Here is a 17,379-nt window from a genome sequence, read left to right on the forward strand (position 1 = left end):
TCATGGTAGCCAACATCCTGAGGCTTTTCCAGGTAGGGGGGCGCTCCCTCCGGGGCAGAGCGCGCCGTAGCTCCCCGCGCTCTTTATCCTGAAGGCTGGCTTGGACTCCAGGGGTGCGGGGTCTGGTCAGCCTTCGCTCATTTCCACCCTGGAGATCCTGCCGAATCCCTCCCACCTCACCCAAGGAGGTACTTTCCCTGCTTGATTCATTTCCCTTCCATCTCTCCCCTGTCCGCGCTCCACTCCATCCGGCTTGACATTCTGGATTTACGGCCCCATTGACAAGAAACAGTCTCCGAAAAACAAGGCGATGATTTAAATGGGTTTGCATTCGAGTGCAATATGGTTCCAAAACAGGCTTGTAAAAGTGCCGGGCTCCTGTGAGAGCCACTTAGGCGCAAGGAATATGAAAGATGAGAAGACGCCTAGAAACTAGGCATTTCTCAACTCCCCAGCTTCCCTGCCCCAAGCCGCCCGACAAGCTGCAGCTCCCTTGGAAAATTTCGAGAAGAGCTTAGGGAGGCAGTTCTTAAACCGAAGGCTAGGTCTTCACCTACATTTGGACGTGAATTGCCCATTTCGCTCGGGTTGGATTTCCCGACCTGTAACCTATCTCTGCGAGGGCATGGGGCGGAAGGCGTGGGGACTGTCCTCAAGCGGGGAGAAGTCACCCGCAGACGTGCCCCCAGGTGATTTGCTCTGGGCAGTTGTTTGCACCGTCTAAACTGCCTTTGCGATCCGGCCACTGGCAGGAGCCGGGCGATCAGCTTTCTACTCCTGCCAGCTCAGAGCCCGGAGGTGAGCTCATGCTAACTGCGAAACACAGTCGGTTTGTCTGCACCCACCCTGTGCCCATCCTTTCCCGCGACCTCTCTAACGCAGCCCCCAACCCCAGTCCTGGGTTTTGAGGACGATTCTCAGAGCCAGACAAGAAGGCGCCTGGAGGGAGGCAGTAGGGTGCGCTGAGCAAGGCCGGGCGGTCCTCTAGCTCCGGGTGCAGGCGGGCAACGGCGGAAGATGCGAGGACGGCGGATCGGGCCCGCTGAGCGGTGGGCGGTGCTGCAGTGCTCTCTCACCGCCTGCTCCCGCAGCCTCGGCCCCACGGCTCCTGTGCCGCCCTGGGTATAGATGGATGGCTTCTGGATGAAGAAATTGAGTTTCAGGGTCTGCGTGACTATGGGTTCTCTTGTTTCTCTGTCTTTCTTCCTGTGTGTCTCTCTCCTTGTGTCTCTTTCTCCCTGCTTTTTTTTTTTTTTTTGTCTCTCTGTTTTTATGTTCTCCCTTTCAATTTCTGCCTCTCTTTTCCTTCTCTACCCCTATCTCCAAGTTTTTTGTTCATCTCTGTCTTGAAGTGATCCTTTCCTAATGCACAGCTCTCTCCCTGCCTGGTAGGACCCAAGCTCAGTTAGTCCCTTCTCCAGATGTTCTGGCTGACCCTTATGCTCCCCGTAGCTAAAAAGTCGGCTCCCTCTCAAGTGCCTTTCCTGAAGCATGTTGGGTTTCTGGAGGGGACTCCTTGTGAGATTCAAGCTGTCACTACATCAGCACCCAGGGGTATGAAGTTTGTGTTTGTGCCAGAAGGAGGGGTGCCTGTCTAAAGCTGCAGCCTGGTATGGCCCCTCTGAGCCTCTGAGCATCCCTAGCACCTGTTGAGTATGCCACCTCTAGATGTTTGCAAGGCCAAAAGTGCTTCTGGGCAGCCTTCACTTTGAGGTAATGCTTTCAGGAAGAGCCTGGGTTGTTGGAAGCAAAACCCAGAAGCACTTCCTTTACCTCTGAGCTTAAACTAGAGAACCTGAGGAGACAGCGCTGCAGGAAGGATGAGGCCAGAGGTCACCTGAGAACCACAGGGGCAACTCACAGTATTTTGACTGGAGCTCTGGGGGTTGAAGGCACATTTGCTGTTTGACATTTTAAAAATTATTTTGGTGCCTTCACTTGGAGCTTGGGAGCTTGCAGATGGGCCTGCCTGTCGAAAAAAGAGTGAAATCTTAAAGTCAAGAGAGAGCTTGCAGACTAGGCTGAAGGATTGTGTTTGCTGAAAAAGATTCCAGGGGGAGCTGATTCCTTCTCTGGTGTGTGGATCTGAGGCACTTGCAAGAAAAGAGAACGCTTGCCTTATGCTTAGTTCCCCCGTTCCCTGGGCTGGGAAGGAAAGGAACTGAATGCCAGCATTAGCAGTGTGCGTTGGGACCAAAACCATTCGGAGAAAACACTGTCATTTTCCTCTAATTTGCAAATTGCAGCTATTCATGTTGGATTGAACAGCTGAGGGAAAAGAGCCCCCAGTTTTCACCTGCATTTATTGAGAAGAGGCTGGTAGTAGGAGGGATGCACCAACTTGTAGCTTGTGCTGCAAGCTGGATATAAGCTTGGTGTGAGCATCCTGGTTAACCACTGCCCATGTTCAAATATACAGAGATAGATTCCAACAATCTCTTCCAGTAGCCTTATTTTTGCGTGTGATCTTAGAAGCTCCTGGCATGTAAGTCCAGTCCCCAGTTTCCCAGCCTCTGTAAACCTGCAAAATGAATAGAGAGAATAGTGGAACACAGACCCCTTGTTCAAAGACACAGTCACTTTAGGGAAAGAGGAAAAGAACGGGTAGGTGAATCTTCTCTGGGATTGCAGGGTTCAGCTCAATGAAGACTGTCCTGTATAAAAGAAACTTCTCTAAATGGTTGAATTCTTAGCTCTCCAGAGATTTGTGTTTTCTTTTCCCCAGTCCCTGTGGGTTGCTGTGGGGAATGTGCCAAACCTATCATTTGAGATAAACATTTATGGTGAGGTAAGCTTCTAGGCTGGGGGAAGGAAGACTTAGTGACTGAAATGGGGGATGCTAAGCACTGGGGGGCAGGAAGGAACAAGGAGCTAGTAATGGATGTAACAAATGCTGCAGCTGCCAGCAAAGCCTGGATTGAACTTCCTTCCTGAAAATGAGGACCCGGGCAAGAATGACCACTCAGATGTAAACAGTGTCTCTGACTGGGAATTCTCATCTGCCTGCCGGTGGGCCAGAGCTGAGCAAGTCCTTTCTCTCCTCTGTATGCACACTGAATTGGTTAGTAAGTGACATGTCAGAGGACAGGAATCATATTCAGTGGATCTTTCAAATCCAGGAGTTTGAGGCTAATGAAATTAGTGTGTGGCCAGGGCTCTGCCAACTAGAATTAAGTCACTGCAGCCACCCTGCAATGCATTTTCAGCCTGAAGGGAGCATCAGGGAGGAATTTCGGGAGATTTGTTTCTGAGCCTGTACAAAATAATACTCTCCTAATGCTAAGAAAGATTAAATGTAAATTAATATTGACTACGAGTAACATATTTAAAAAATAATCGCCGAGTGGGGGATGGCTTACAGTGGAGAAATTATATAATATGGTGTCCAAAGAATAAATCTCCTCTGACCACTGTTTCATGGGCTATAAGTAAGATCTATTACAATGGAAAGTAATGGGAACGTTTTTATTCAAGGCTTCTCTGCTATTGACTTGAGAGCAAACACTCTGAGAGTATAAATTACTCTTGCTATGTGCTGACTCTGAATGAACAATATTTCATGTGCAGTGACATGGTCTAACCTATAGACTTGGAATTGAATGGCATCTGTTTCAATTGTTTTGTTCTCTCAAGAGCAACTAGATAGAAAAAAGTGGTCAATTTGACCCTCGTGGGAGCGTGTTGCAAATCTAAACCTGTGTCCCTCATACCATAAATGAAATACATTTGTAAATTTGTAAGTGTTTTCCTTCTGTTCATTGATGCTTGAGTATAATCTCAAACTTTGGCAGCAACATTTTATACATAAGTACTTGGTTTTCTTCCTTTCTTCTTTCTCTTTCTCCTCTCTCTCTCTCTGTCTCTCTCTCTCTCTTTCTCCATCTTATGTAATTGGATAGAACTGGGCACCTAGGATGATGTGGTGTTACTATAGTGGGATTTTTTTTTTTTAAAAAACAACAACAACTCTAACTTACCCTTTTAAAAATTTCATAAATACAGGTGTCAGTGCCATTTGGAATAGTCTCTATAACAATTTCTGTCTCCACATTTACTGTGTTTCAGCAAATTTACCTAACAGATGGTGAGTGGGCAATTTTTAAAGGGGCATTTTTTAAAAGAGCGGAGAGGGAAGGAATAGAGACAGGCACAGACTATATTTGAAGTTACCTCCACGTGTATTTTATGTATGTATACCCATACAATTAAGTCTTTGGATGTTTATCTTCAAGAATAATTCAGATAATGGATTACTTGAATATCATAAACATTTAGGGTTTAACAGATTTGTTACATATAGACGTTGTATCATGGATTTAAAATACCATAGCCAGCGGGCAGCGGCCGGCGGAGCGACCGAGGGGCGGCGCGGGCTGGGCGGCGGGTGCGGGGGTCCGTGCTTCCTCGCGGTAGAGGGCTGGGGTTCGCCGGAGACGCCGGGTTGCTCCGCGTTGCCAGGTTACCGAGCGCGTGCCCCGCGCCCGCTCTTCCGCCCGGGCCGCCCTCGGCGCCGCCTGAGCCGCGGTGCGGGCTTCGCGGGGCACCGGTTCCGCAGAAGCCTGGGTTGGGCGCTGCGTGCGGGACTCTCGTCGCTCGTGGACGGGGCGCGAGCGCGCGGGGGACGTAGGGTGCCGACCTGGGCCTCCCCGGCGCTCCGGCTCCGCTCAGGGCGCCCGCTCAGGGGCCTCCGGCGCGAGGCCCCCTTCGTGGTCAAGATGGCGGCGCCCACGCGGGCCGCGCCGAGGTGAGCTGGAGCCGGGCCCGGAGAGGGGCGAGTCTGCCACGCCCAGGACTTGGACTCCGGGCTGGTCTCCCGTCTCTCGGGGAGCGGCGGGTGAGTGGGCGCGGCCGCGCGTAGGTCCCTCTCGTGGGGTTGTCAGCTCTCCGTGCGTCCGCAGACTTCTGTCGTGTGATAGTCAGATCTGGGGTGGCCCAGGTTGGAGGCGAGGTTGCTTGATTGGGGAAACCTGAGGGGTTTAAGGACTCTATTGGGATCGTTTCAGACCTCAGCAAGAAGCTAAGCAAGTTTCCTCCTGACTCTCTTCCCGGCTAAGTTTTCTTCCTTCTCTGAAGGCGCCAGCTTTTCTGAATCACCTTGTTACCCGGGGGGATACAATTGGTGGTTCTGACCGTGGAACGTAGGACCCGGCGCGGGGAAGCCTGAGCTGGTTCTAGTTACTTTGTTTGCAAAGCACTTGTCTTGTCTTTGGAATCTTTGTGTATGTAACCAACGTTGGGAAGAGCCAGCGTTTTCTCCTCCAAAACACTGCGAGGGGTAACTTTATACGTAAGAAACAAGTGGGCGTTCACATCCATCTCTTTTCCAATCACTGAGTTTTGGCTGTGTTTCCTTTCTTTAAGTTTGTCTCGTTCTGAAGTGATAACAAAAAGAAAAAAGAAAAAAAAGACCATAGCCAATTACACAAAGTATACTCTAGTCTCAGTCCTGCCATTAATTAGCTTAAGTCATTTAATTATCTAGGCCTCATTTTTCTCATGTGATGTTTTTTCTTTGAAAAAGTATAGTTTCTAGAAGTCTCTAATCTCTGTGTCATAGTTCAGCTTGGAGAAAACCTGTTCTTATCCAAACTCCATGACATTGTATTTCCAGCTCCAACTTTGGACTTTGAGTGAGTTGGGGGCAACTTTTTAAGGACATTTTCACACAGCTTTTTTAGTTAATATCAGTCTAGCTGACTTGTCAAAGTCAGACTTTCTCCCATATTCTTTTACCAGTGTGTTTCTTAGTCATATATATAAAGACTGTTGTGGGAAAAATGACCTCCTGGGTCAGCTTACTGCATGGTCATCGACACAGGGCAGGGAGTAAGATTCTGTGGATTTTACAGAAGCAGATACAGGTTTCATTATCCATGTCCTCTCCCCTTTCATCTTACAAAAACAGCAGGCTTTTCTTGAACTGCCAGATAATGCCATCCTGCCTCCTCACGGGCCCCGGGGATGAGTCGCCCAGGGACTGAACTCCAGTAAAGCAGGTGATTGGCTTATGGGTAGGCATCTGACCTCGGCTAAGTCTATCAGACTGCTCCCCAGGACTTTTCTCTCAGAGCAAAATGGAAGAATTGTCTTTTCTCTCTGGAATTTCTAAGCTGGGGAGATATGACTCTGGGACTCCCAGTGACCATCCAGCACAAGGAGAGACTTTCTGTAAAATAAAGTCTTGCAGAGGTAAGCAGGGCTGAGCGATGGAGAGAGAGCTGGAACCCTGCTGATACTCTGGAACGTCCAGATCCAACTGTATCTGAATATGGCTGCATCCCTGAATTTCTAGTACTTGTTTGTTGAGGTGGTTGTTGTTGTTTGGTTTTTGTTTTTAAATTTCCTTTGACTATTTTGAATTTGTTTTCAGCCATGTGCATTTGAAAGCATCATAGCTAAAAGAGCTAATTTCCTACATTAATGTCAGGTTTGCTGACTGGCATTCCTTAAGTGAAAAATCATATCCGCTATTTTCTTTAAATAAAATCCTTCTAGCTCAGGTTTGAGATATTCAAAACTCTGCCTCCTACCCCCCTCTTTTCCAACATTTACTATATCACCTTGAAGAACTTGTGACGACATCTTTCCCATCTAGACGCAGTTGAGAGAGAGAGCAAATACTTCTGATATAAACTGCAACCTATATGCCTCCTACCTGGAAGCTTTAGAACATACTTGATTCTTGTCATTAAAGCAAATCTTTTGTTGTTGTCTCCAGGGCACAGAAGCATTTTCATGGCATAATGGAGTACAAAGTACATTAAGCCTAACTCTACTTCTCACCCTCTTTTACTTTAAATAGGCAGAAAAGAACAATCTCAAACACATTTTCCCAACAAATAAAATACATATACGATTATGTTTAGAAGACGTTTATGCAACATATAGTTAGACTGATTAATTAATGGACCTTTCGCCAATTGGCACAGTAAATATATATGTTCAATGTGCTCAATTAAAAAGGAGACAATAACATATTTTTACAGGTTAATTATCTGAGAAGAGTATTGTGCCAGCACACTTGATACTACAGTATTTCATGTTTGACAGGTAATCTTCTTTCAATTATATTTACTGCTAAATGTTTCTTGGATCAAGCTATTAAATTATAAGGTCAAAAGTAAAATGATATGAAATTACAATGATAAAGTGACACATATTCCACTTTATGAGAATAGAAGTTCTAATTTCTTTTCAATACTACTAGTAGTGACCACAGTACTAATTTGAGCCCTTACTATGAGCCACTGTGCCCATATACATTTAGTTCTTACAGTAGTTCTGCAAAGGGCATATAATAATCCACCCTGTAAAGCTGAAGAAAGTGATTCTCATAGCTGAAAGTCACATAGCTGGTGAGTGGCAAAGTCTAGATTCAAACTTAGAGTCGTCTGACAATGCCCAGGTTGTTGACCACTATGTACACTGCTCAATTGTTGCACCAATAAACAAGTGCTTGAAATAATTATAGATTTGCCTACCCCGAAACTGCAGTGATTTAAAGACATCAAAGTTGCCAGTTGCTTAACCACATCTACTTACAGTAAGAAATTACATTTTATTTCATTTCTAAAACAAGATTAATTCTGCAGGCCCATCGAAACTTGAGCACACAAATCCTACCTCCAAATGAAAGATGCTTGTTTTCCATTATTCAACAGATGGCCCTGTACAGAGGCAATAAATATATAGTAGAATTTTCATTCAAATAAGTGAGAAGAGAGGTTTCTTCTTGTCCTGATTCAGTGCCCATCATTATGGATTATGATGGCTCTTCCCAAACTTTACTCCATTCACTCCACTCTTTCTACAAAACTCCAGTAATGGAATCCATCATTCAGATATATGTGCAAAGCGAAAGGACTGTATTAATACAGTTGCTGAAAGTCAAGTTGATAGAGCACAGGAAATACATCCTAATAAATGCAACATTAATGTTTGTGTGGGCCTTGGAGTGAGGGGTAGAAGAATTTTCAGTTTAATGGAATATTTTGCCTCTTGCTATGAAAGTGTGGCTTAATAGTCTTGTAATTGGTCATTTACAGAATCCTCCATCTCTGGGTTTCATGCTTTCTTTACTCTGCAGCTGTTGATTCCTTCTCTTGTTCTGGATGGAAGATAGCAACGAAGCCACTTCAAAGGGCTCAGCCTGCCTTTTTGTGTTATTGTTTAGATGAAGATATTTCCATTTATTAAAGCACACTATTTAAACATTTTTATCATGTTTCAAACTTGACTGTGTCCTTAAGGTATGAGCACAGGCAGGCATAATGGGGGATGTTTTCCAGGAGAAGACATATTCTTATCAAAGGAATTATCAGAATTTTCATGTATGGATTGAGAATCAAATTCTGGAGTTAGACCTGAATTTAAATTCATACTCGCAACTTATTACCAGTCTCATCTTGATCAAACGGTTACCACACTTCTCATCAATTTCCTTATCTTTGAAAGCGGAATAAGAGAAGTATGCCTGTTGGAGTTACACATAAAGCTCATCTGATAGAATATTCATAAGGATTTTTCACAAAATATACATGGAAATATTTTAGCACCGAGTTTAGCATGCGATTCGTCTTCAATACATTTAAGAGCTATTATTTTATTATTATTATGCTATCATTAAATCACTATTACTTAAATGTCATTATTGCTAAAATTGCTGTAAAACTACCACAATAACCCATGATGAATTCCCCTCTTCTGTTTCCTTTGTTTAAATGGAAAATATATATATAAATCTAGACAGAGAACACTTTAGTGATCCTATTCAGTGGAGTGAGAATTTCCATGGCACTGATTAAAACAAATCCTGAATTGCATGGACTTAAGATAGCAGAGAGGGGCTTCCCTGGTGGCGCAGTGGTTGAGAGTTCGTGACCCGATCCGGGAAGATCCCGCATGCTGCGGAGCGGCTGGGCCTGTGAGCCATGGCTGCTGAGCCTGCGCGTCCGGAGCCTGTGCTCCGCAACGGGAGAGGCTGCAACAGTGAGAGGCCTGCATACCGCAAAGAAGAAAAAAAAAAAAAAAAAAGATAGCAGAGAGGCTAAGAGATTTGAAGTTAGACATCCCCAAGTGTGAATTCTACTGTGACCCTCTTCTAGCTCTAGAACCTTGAGGAAGTTACTTAAACTTTCTGAGCTTTACTACTAGTTTCCTCATCTGTATCTTTTTCAGGACTATTTATTAAGCATCTTCCTGTTCTCTATGCTTGGACGTATCAATGAATAAATTAGACAAGAGCCTTTGCCTGCGTGCTCCTTCTTGCATGCTTTCTCCCTCCTTACACTCTCGTGTGGAAACGGATGTTATAAATAAATTCTATGCTTTGTCACAGGTTGATGGGCGCTACGGGATAAGGAAAAGGATGTGAAGCTCACTGAAGAGGCTTGGGTTGGGAGTGCTGGAGGAGTGTACAGGTAGGTTCTGATTTTAAATAGGGTAGTCAGGGTGGATTTTATAAGTTGACATTTGAGCAAAGACTTGAAGTGAGGGAGTTGTCAGAATGTATGGTGGGGCGACCACTCCCTGGGAGCAAGAATAACCAGTCCCAAAACTCTAAGGCAGAAATATGCCGGGCAGCTTGGAGGAATATCAAGGAGGCCACCCTGGCTGACTTAGTCAGTGGGGAGGAAGAGACAGCAGGAGGGCTGGAGGTTGGATATGTGATGGGATGGATTGGGTAAGTCCTGGGAGGCCATCACATGCATTGTGTCTTTTACTCTAAGTGTAGGCAGCCAGGGGCAGGATTTTAGCCGAGGTGTGGCATGAACTGTCTCTTGTTTGAAAAGCATAACTGTATCTGTGGTCTTGAGGATGTGGGGAGAGAGTGGAGTCAGGGAGAATCTCGGGAGGCGACTACAGGATCCTCGAGGTCTATGTTGGTGGCCTACACCAGGCTGCTAGCGGCTGGTAATTCTCAGAAGTGGCACATTGGGAAGGTTGTGACAGCATTTCGTGGTAGATTGAATGCAAGAATGGAAAGGAAGAGGGGGTCAAGGGTGAATTCGAGATGTAGGGCTTGGGGAACTGGAAAGGTGTGGTTACTGTCACCTAAGATGGAAAAAGTTTGGGGTAGAGCATGTTTGGGGGATTAAAGACCAGTTTTGGAGGTATAAGATTTGAGATGTTTTCATGACGTCCAAGTAGAGATGCTGAGTACACAGTTGGATACACAAGTCTGCAGTTCTGAAGAAAGGTCTAAACTAGAGATACACTTTAATACAATGGAGATATTAAGAATAATTACATGGAAGCGCTATTTTAAAGATAAAATGAAGTAATGCAATTAGCACTCTGTCTTCTCAAAACATTTAATAACTGTTAGCTAAAATAATTACCTGAAATGAAAAAATACCTATAGTTTGTTTTGTTGTTTGCAGTAAAAGTGAATAAAATGTCACAATTATTTTAATAGTATTTGTGACACAGTAGTTTTAGTTAAGACACCATGACTACAAACATTTACAATAAACCTTTCAGTCTCCTGCTTTTCACTCTGATAGGGTACTTGGAACCATATTTTGTAAGGTTTAAGTTAGTTGTCATAGGGTACCTCTTTAATTAGAAGTAATTCTGAACTGTCTAGTTCCATGCAGTTTTATATACATATATGTATAATTATTATTTTATGATTTATCAAACTCAGTTGAAAATTTGCATCACTGATATACATTAGAATTTAAGCATTTACGCAGGTACTCAAGGAAAAAAATGTACTTGTCTTGTAATTTCCATAGGGGTACTTACTTTCACATCTTCCCTTCACTTTGCAATTGCAAACATGGCAGGGGAAATATTATCTTACTGGTCTTTGAGTTCCCCTTAGCTATCTGCAAGTCCTTAAACAGCCTTTGTGGCTTAACCAAAATTCTCTTCCATCTTCATTCCGCTAACAGATATTGGTCTAAGCATGTACTTATACTAAAAAATGCATGACCACGTTGTCTCTACACATCTATAATTTTATGTTAACACTATCATTATGTAAGCTCTACTTTAATTGTAATTATAACAGATTTTATGTCAACACACATCCATTTCTAGTGTTCATCTGGTGTTCAAGGGGAGAGCAGCATGTCGTAAATTTTATCAAAATATAACATCTGAAGAATAGAACAGAGGGTAATTGTGTAATTCTGTATTCACTCTAATTAAGTTCAGTGGAGTTGGCATAATAGAATTAAGATGAAAAAAAAAGACATCGAGGTACCATGGCTCCCTCTCCTAACCCACCCTTTTCATATCCGAGAGCAGAGACTCAGCACCTTTCTGTACAGAAATGGAGACAGGAAGAGGCCAGAGGATGAATGACAGGCACGAATGAGGTGGAACTTTGAAGAGCAACATGGAAATGAAATACTTCTTTTGTATTTGGTAGGTGGGGAAAATGTACCAGCGTGTATGCCTACTGGGACCACGTTTTCCAGAACAGTTAAGCCCAGTGTCAACTATGCTGTCCCACCTTCCTCGTAAGTAGGAACATCCTGTTACTTGAATCTTTGCTTCCTGTTTCTTGATAGCTGGTTGAGAAGATTATCATAGGAACTGCATCTTGTTAGCAAATACACTGTTTTGAAATGATTGACACTCACTGAAGAGTGGCAACTCCAAGCTTGCTCTCTCTTGATCTTGGAATATTTAAGTCTGGAATGCAGGAGTGGGTTATGGGGAAAGACCATTGGAATTCTTATGTCTTCAGCATAATGGTTATAGCATAATGGTTAGGAGTGTAGGTGCTGGTTCAAATCTCTGCTTTCCACTTGCTAACCATATGAGCTTGGGCAATTTACCTGATTACCTGAACCTCAATACTCCTGCCTATAAAATGATGTTAATAATATTTCATCCCCATAGACTTGTTTTCAATGTTAAAATGAAGTCACTTACACCAAGCACTTAATACAATGCCTAGAGCATAGTAAAGTCTATTATTATTACTATTACTACTACTACTACTTCTATTATTATTATTACTCTCACAATGCCAGTTGCTATTTTTCTATGCCTTATTCCATTATCTTCTGCCCTGTCCCCCCATTTCTGTCTTGTTTCTGTACAAGGGTAGGTTTGTCACAGAGCATTTTCTTTCCGTAATGTCTGACTCTTAGTCATCAAGGTGACTGGTCCACGACCCGGCATTCATTGCTGCTTGTTGAAGCAACCCATTTTGAGAAGGGGAGTTGGATATTGATGCCAAGTTGGGTCAAGGAGAGAGAATTTTCTCTCTTCTGCACTCAGAGAGCTAAGTGAAATATTCAGGCCTCAGAAGGAGAATCAGGCAAAGGGCAACATGCTTAATTTCATACCTTAGTGATTAAGAACAAGTCAGACAGGCTGGATTTGAACTCATTTCCGTCACGTACTGACAACGGGATCTTAGGTGCTTTTGTAACCCGTCTGAGGCTCAGTCAACATCTGAAAGAGACGAATAACATTATCAGGACCTAGCGTATAGCCTCGTTGTAATAAGTGAGTAAATCCTTTTAAAACGTTCAGCACGTTGTTTGGCATATAAACACGTAATAAAATTTAGCTTCTTTGACTACTACCGCTGCTAATATTATTAAGTAGCTGAGCAGATCCGAGGCCCATTTTTTTCTTAGATTGCACATAATCATTTGGACAACCAGCTCACATTGATCAACCGTTGCTTGTATATAAACCCCCATGAACCCAAAGGTGCTTTAACTCTCTCCCAGTCAGAGCCTGTTCTGGGGGCAGAAGCAACACCGGCACTACCCCCGTCATCTTTGCCTTTATTGTCACTACACTCGCCTGCCGTACTGAGCACTTTCTGTTTGCCAGGCACCAAATTTAGCCCTGCGTATGCACTATATCATATAGTTCTCACACTCAGGTGGGAGACATTATCATCATCCCCAATTTTCAGATAAAGACGCCGAGGTGTTGGAAAGGTAAGAAACTTGACCCACAGCAAGAGATGGAGCTGGAATATTCAAACCCTTCTCTCTGACCTCAAGAACCCTTAAATATTAGCATACTACTACATCCTGGTAAGAAAATCTGCTTCCAGCCACTCTGGTGAGAGTAGAAATGATTCTCAGTCCCCACATTTCTCTATTGCCCATGCCACCCTAGCCTCAGGACTAGGGGGGAAAGGAAGTGATCTCTTCAAAGAGCAGCCAAAGGGAACCTACTCCCTTCTGCCTTTTCATAATCAACTAACCAATATTTTATTTTCTTCTTAAGAGTTCCCACTTGTTCCTTTTGGTACTTAGCTTGGCCTTTTAGAATTCTGACATTCTGTACATGACTCATCCACTGTATTTCATGTTAATTTATTGAGGTCAAGTATAGGGTCTTACTCATCCTGAAGTCCAGTTATCCCCTGTCACATCTAACTCTGTTCTTTTCTTCTTGTAGGACATCTGCAGATATTTATTTGAATTTTGTTGAATTGTTCTCATCAATAGTACATTAAAAGTTATACAGAAAGTGCTTTCTTATAAGGAAAACCATCTAAATAGATTTCTAGCTCTTTACTTTTTATAGCACTATTGTAGAGATTATAGATCTCCAGGTAATATTTTTTAGATTGAGTTCTTCATATCATCTTATTTTTACATATAATGATAAATCTGAATTTTCTCTATCAAAGCTCTGAGACTTCACTGGCTTGTAACTTAGCTTGTTGATTATGTGTTGTTGACTTTTCCATTTACAATGATGTTTGATCCTGGTAAGGATGGGGCTGGGTGGGAAGGTACATCTTAGGGCCATCAATTGGTTTTGTAGAGAACTAACATAAAGATCTAAAGTCTCATCATATTTCTGCAGAACTCATGAATCATTTTATTATAATTCCATTCATTCAGGGAGTATAAAACCATTTTCAAATTGTTATTCCTAATTTGTTCATCTTTTCTTCCTTAGTCTTAGTGAGAAGAGAGCAGGCTGAATGGAAGAAAGTCATTATGACCACTGGGGCCACTAGGGTAGGCATCAGTCCCAGAGTTTTGTTTTCATCTCTCCGCTATTAATATTGGCTAATGTCTTGAGTGCTTACTTGGTGCAAATGACTTAGCCAACCATGGCAAATGGATTGTGTCATTTCATCCCCTGATAGTCATACAATTAATGTATGTATTATTATGATATCCCATAAGGCATACATGGAACAGAGCCTCAGAAGTAGTTATTTGCTCACCAAAATATGGTAGATGTGGAATTTGGACTCAGGTCTGATAGACTCCTAAATCACTCCTAGTGATTTTTACCACTAAATTAAAGTTGTATACCTCTGGAGAGTAGATAGTTTCTAAAATTTCCTCAGCTCTAATGTTTTATAATTAAATTTTTGTCTGATGGCAAGCTTAACAGTTAAGATGGGTAGGAAGGAATGCCAGCCTGTTGAATGGAATTTCCCTGAAATAAGCCTGTTTTATGACACGAGTTCACTGATTCATTCACTCAGCATGTATTGAATGTTTGCTCTGTGCAAAGGCATTTTAGGCATCACAGTGGAGTGAGCGCCCCTTCCATAGACTCTCCTGCAGCACTCAGAAGTCTTGGACTGGTTTGCCTGTTATGGAATGGGGCTTGGTGATAGAAGCCTGGTTTGTCCTCCACTGATAAAACTAAGATATACTCATATGAGTTTATAGGCATCTTGAAGCCGTGGGATAGTAACACACATGAATCTTACCATTTTTGCCTGGGATTAATGATATAAAGGCTTTGTATTTGGGTATGGAAAATGGGTGCAATTATGGGCGTGTTGGTTCTACATATATATGGACATCACGTGTCATCAGCCTGCAGCTACCTGCCATTCCTCACTACTCCTTCTTTTCACAAACCAAACAAGTACCTTCTTATCTCTCCTGTGGATAAGCTCTTGACAGTGGCACTAGGGCCTCCCTCAATAAGTACATCATTGGCTAAACCAGTGGTTTCTCAGATATGCTCATTGAACAACCCTTAAGGTGGATTGACATTCCACTGCCTAGAATAGAATATGGTGTTCTTTAGAAATCGGGGGGAAAAAATAGGCCACCAGATGTACTTTCTTTAATTTAAATTGTTTATATATATATATATATATATATATATATATATATGAACAATTGTTATATATGTGTATGTATACTTGTTCATATATATGAATGATTTTAAATTGAAGAGATAGATATATACACACACGCATATATATATATGTATATTTAAATTTTGGCTTCTGTTAGCAAGTAGTAAATTAAATTATTAGCAGATCCATACTGCAGGGAAATAACCAATCAGATTTCATTCAATAGCTTGCTTTTTTATAGATTTATGGTTGTGATTTTATATCTGCAGGTATGTTTGCTGAAGAAAATATTTCTACCACTTTACACAAAATTAAATTCATTTAATACTAATGCGGCATGTCTCAAATGTCTTAATACAGTTTTAATCTTTAATTGCATCAGAAGTATGAAATTAGAAACATACCCCAAAATCATTTGAAGATATAATTACTTTCATTTCCCTTATACTTTTGAGACTTTTGAAAAATAAGTATTTAGTTGTACTTATCTGTTTCTGTCTCTCTAAGGATAGCAAACACTGAAACACAATTCTTTTTAAAAGTCAGTATTAAAAATATATTGTCCAAGATGATCAAAACTAAGGAAGTGGCAAAGAAATTCAAAAATTTAAACTTTCAAAGGGTGCTTTTTTTGTGAATGTGTAGTACTTGTTCTTCTGAAGGAATTAATCTTTTTAAAAATTTAATTAACTTATTTTTTATTGAAGTATACTTGGTTTACAGCGTTGTGTTAATTACTGCTGTACAGCAAAGTGACTCTGTTATACATATGTATATACATTCTTTTTCATATTCTTTTCCATTATGGTTTATCACAGGATACTGAATATAGTTCCCTGTGCTATAGTAGGACCTTGTTGTTTAGCCAATCTATATATACCAGTTTGCATCTGCTAATCCCAAACTCCCAGTTCATCCCTCTCCCACCTGCTTCCCCCTTGGCAGCCACCAGTCTATTCTCTATGTCTCTGATTCTGTTTCTGTTTCATAGATAGGTTCATTTGTGTCATATTTTAGAGTCCACATATAAGTGGTATCATGGTATTTGTCTTTCTCTTTCTGACTTACTTTGCTTAGTATGATAATCTCTAGTTACATCCATGTTGCTGCTGCAAATGGCATTATTTCATTCTTTTTTTTATGGCTGAGTAGTATTTCATTGTATATATGTACCACATCGTCTTTATCCATTCATCTGTTGATGGACATTTAGGTTGTTTCCATGTCTTGGCTATTGTGAATATTGCTGCTGTGAAGATCAGGGTGAATGTGTCTTTTTGAATTATAGTTTGGTCTGGATATACGCCCAGGAGTGGGATTGCTGGATCATATGGTAGGTCTATTTTTAGTTTTCTGAGGAACCTCCATAGTGTTTTCCACAGTGGCTGCACCAACTTACATTCCCCCAACAGTGTTGTAGGAGGGTTCCCTTTTCTCCACACCCTCTCCAGCATATGTTATTTGTAGACTTTTTAATGATGGCCATTCTGACTGGTGTGAGGTGGTACCTCATGGTAGTTTTGATTTGCATTTCTTTAATAATTGGCAGTGTTGAGCATCTTTTCATGTGCCTATTGGCCATCTGTATTTCTTCTTTGGAGAAATGTCTCTTTAAGTCTTCTGCCTATTTTTTTGATTGGGTTGTTTGCTTTTATTGTCATCAAGTTGTATGAGCTGTTTGTATATTTTGGAAATTAAGCCCTTGCTGGTCGCATCATTTGCAAATATTTTCTCCCATTCTGTAGGTTGTCTTTTCATTTTGTTTATGGTTTCCTTTGCTGTGCAAAAGCTTGTAAGTTTGATTCGGTCCCCTTTGTGTATTTTCATTTTTATTTCTATTGTCTTGGGAGACTGACCTAAGAAAACATTGGTATGATTTATGTCAGAGAATATTTTGCCTGTGTTCTCTTCTAGAAGTTTTATGGTGTCATGTCTTATGTTTAAGTCTTTAAGACATTTTGAGTTTATTTTCATGTATGGTGAAAGGATGTTTTCTAACTTCACTGGTTTATATAAGGCTGTCCAACTTTACCAACACCACTTGCGGAAGAGACTGTCTCTTTCCCATTATATATTCTTGCCTCCTTTGTCAAAGATTAATTGTCAAAGATTAACTGAGGTGTGTGGGTTTATTTCTGGGCTCTGTATTCTGTTCCATTGATCCATATGTCTGTTTTTGTGCCAATACCACGCTGTTTTGATTACTGTGACTTTGGAGTACTGTCTGAGTCTGGGGTGGCTATGCCTCCAACGTTGTTCTTTTTCTTCAGGATTGCTTTGGCAATTCTGGGTCTTTTATGGTTCTGTATGAATTTTAGGATTATTTATTC

General features: G+C 41.8%; 1 long non-coding RNA gene across 16 annotated transcripts in view; it reads left to right on the plus strand.

The window, feature by feature from the left end:
* Positions 1 to 17,379, plus strand: part of LOC125964106 (uncharacterized) — a 42,514-nt gene continuing 25,135 nt past the window's right edge. For 5 of the 16 annotated variants that reach the window (XR_007476781.1, XR_007476780.1, XR_007476783.1 and 2 more), the window contains exons 1-5: positions 5,929 to 5,996; positions 6,987 to 7,050; positions 9,338 to 9,419; positions 11,257 to 11,471; positions 13,897 to 13,958. This is a non-coding gene — a long non-coding RNA (uncharacterized LOC125964106). Of the gene's footprint in view, positions 33 to 4,658; positions 4,835 to 5,910; positions 5,997 to 6,039; positions 6,190 to 6,986; positions 7,051 to 9,337; positions 9,420 to 11,251; positions 11,472 to 13,896; positions 13,959 to 17,379 lie in introns of those variants that run through there. The other 11 variants (XR_007476777.1, XR_007476778.1, XR_007476776.1 and 8 more) reach the window with 11 other exon arrangements.

Source organism: Orcinus orca, chromosome 3, assembly GCF_937001465.1.
Source record: "Orcinus orca chromosome 3, mOrcOrc1.1, whole genome shotgun sequence".
In the NCBI taxonomy this organism is placed as follows: domain Eukaryota; kingdom Metazoa; phylum Chordata; class Mammalia; order Artiodactyla; family Delphinidae; genus Orcinus; species Orcinus orca.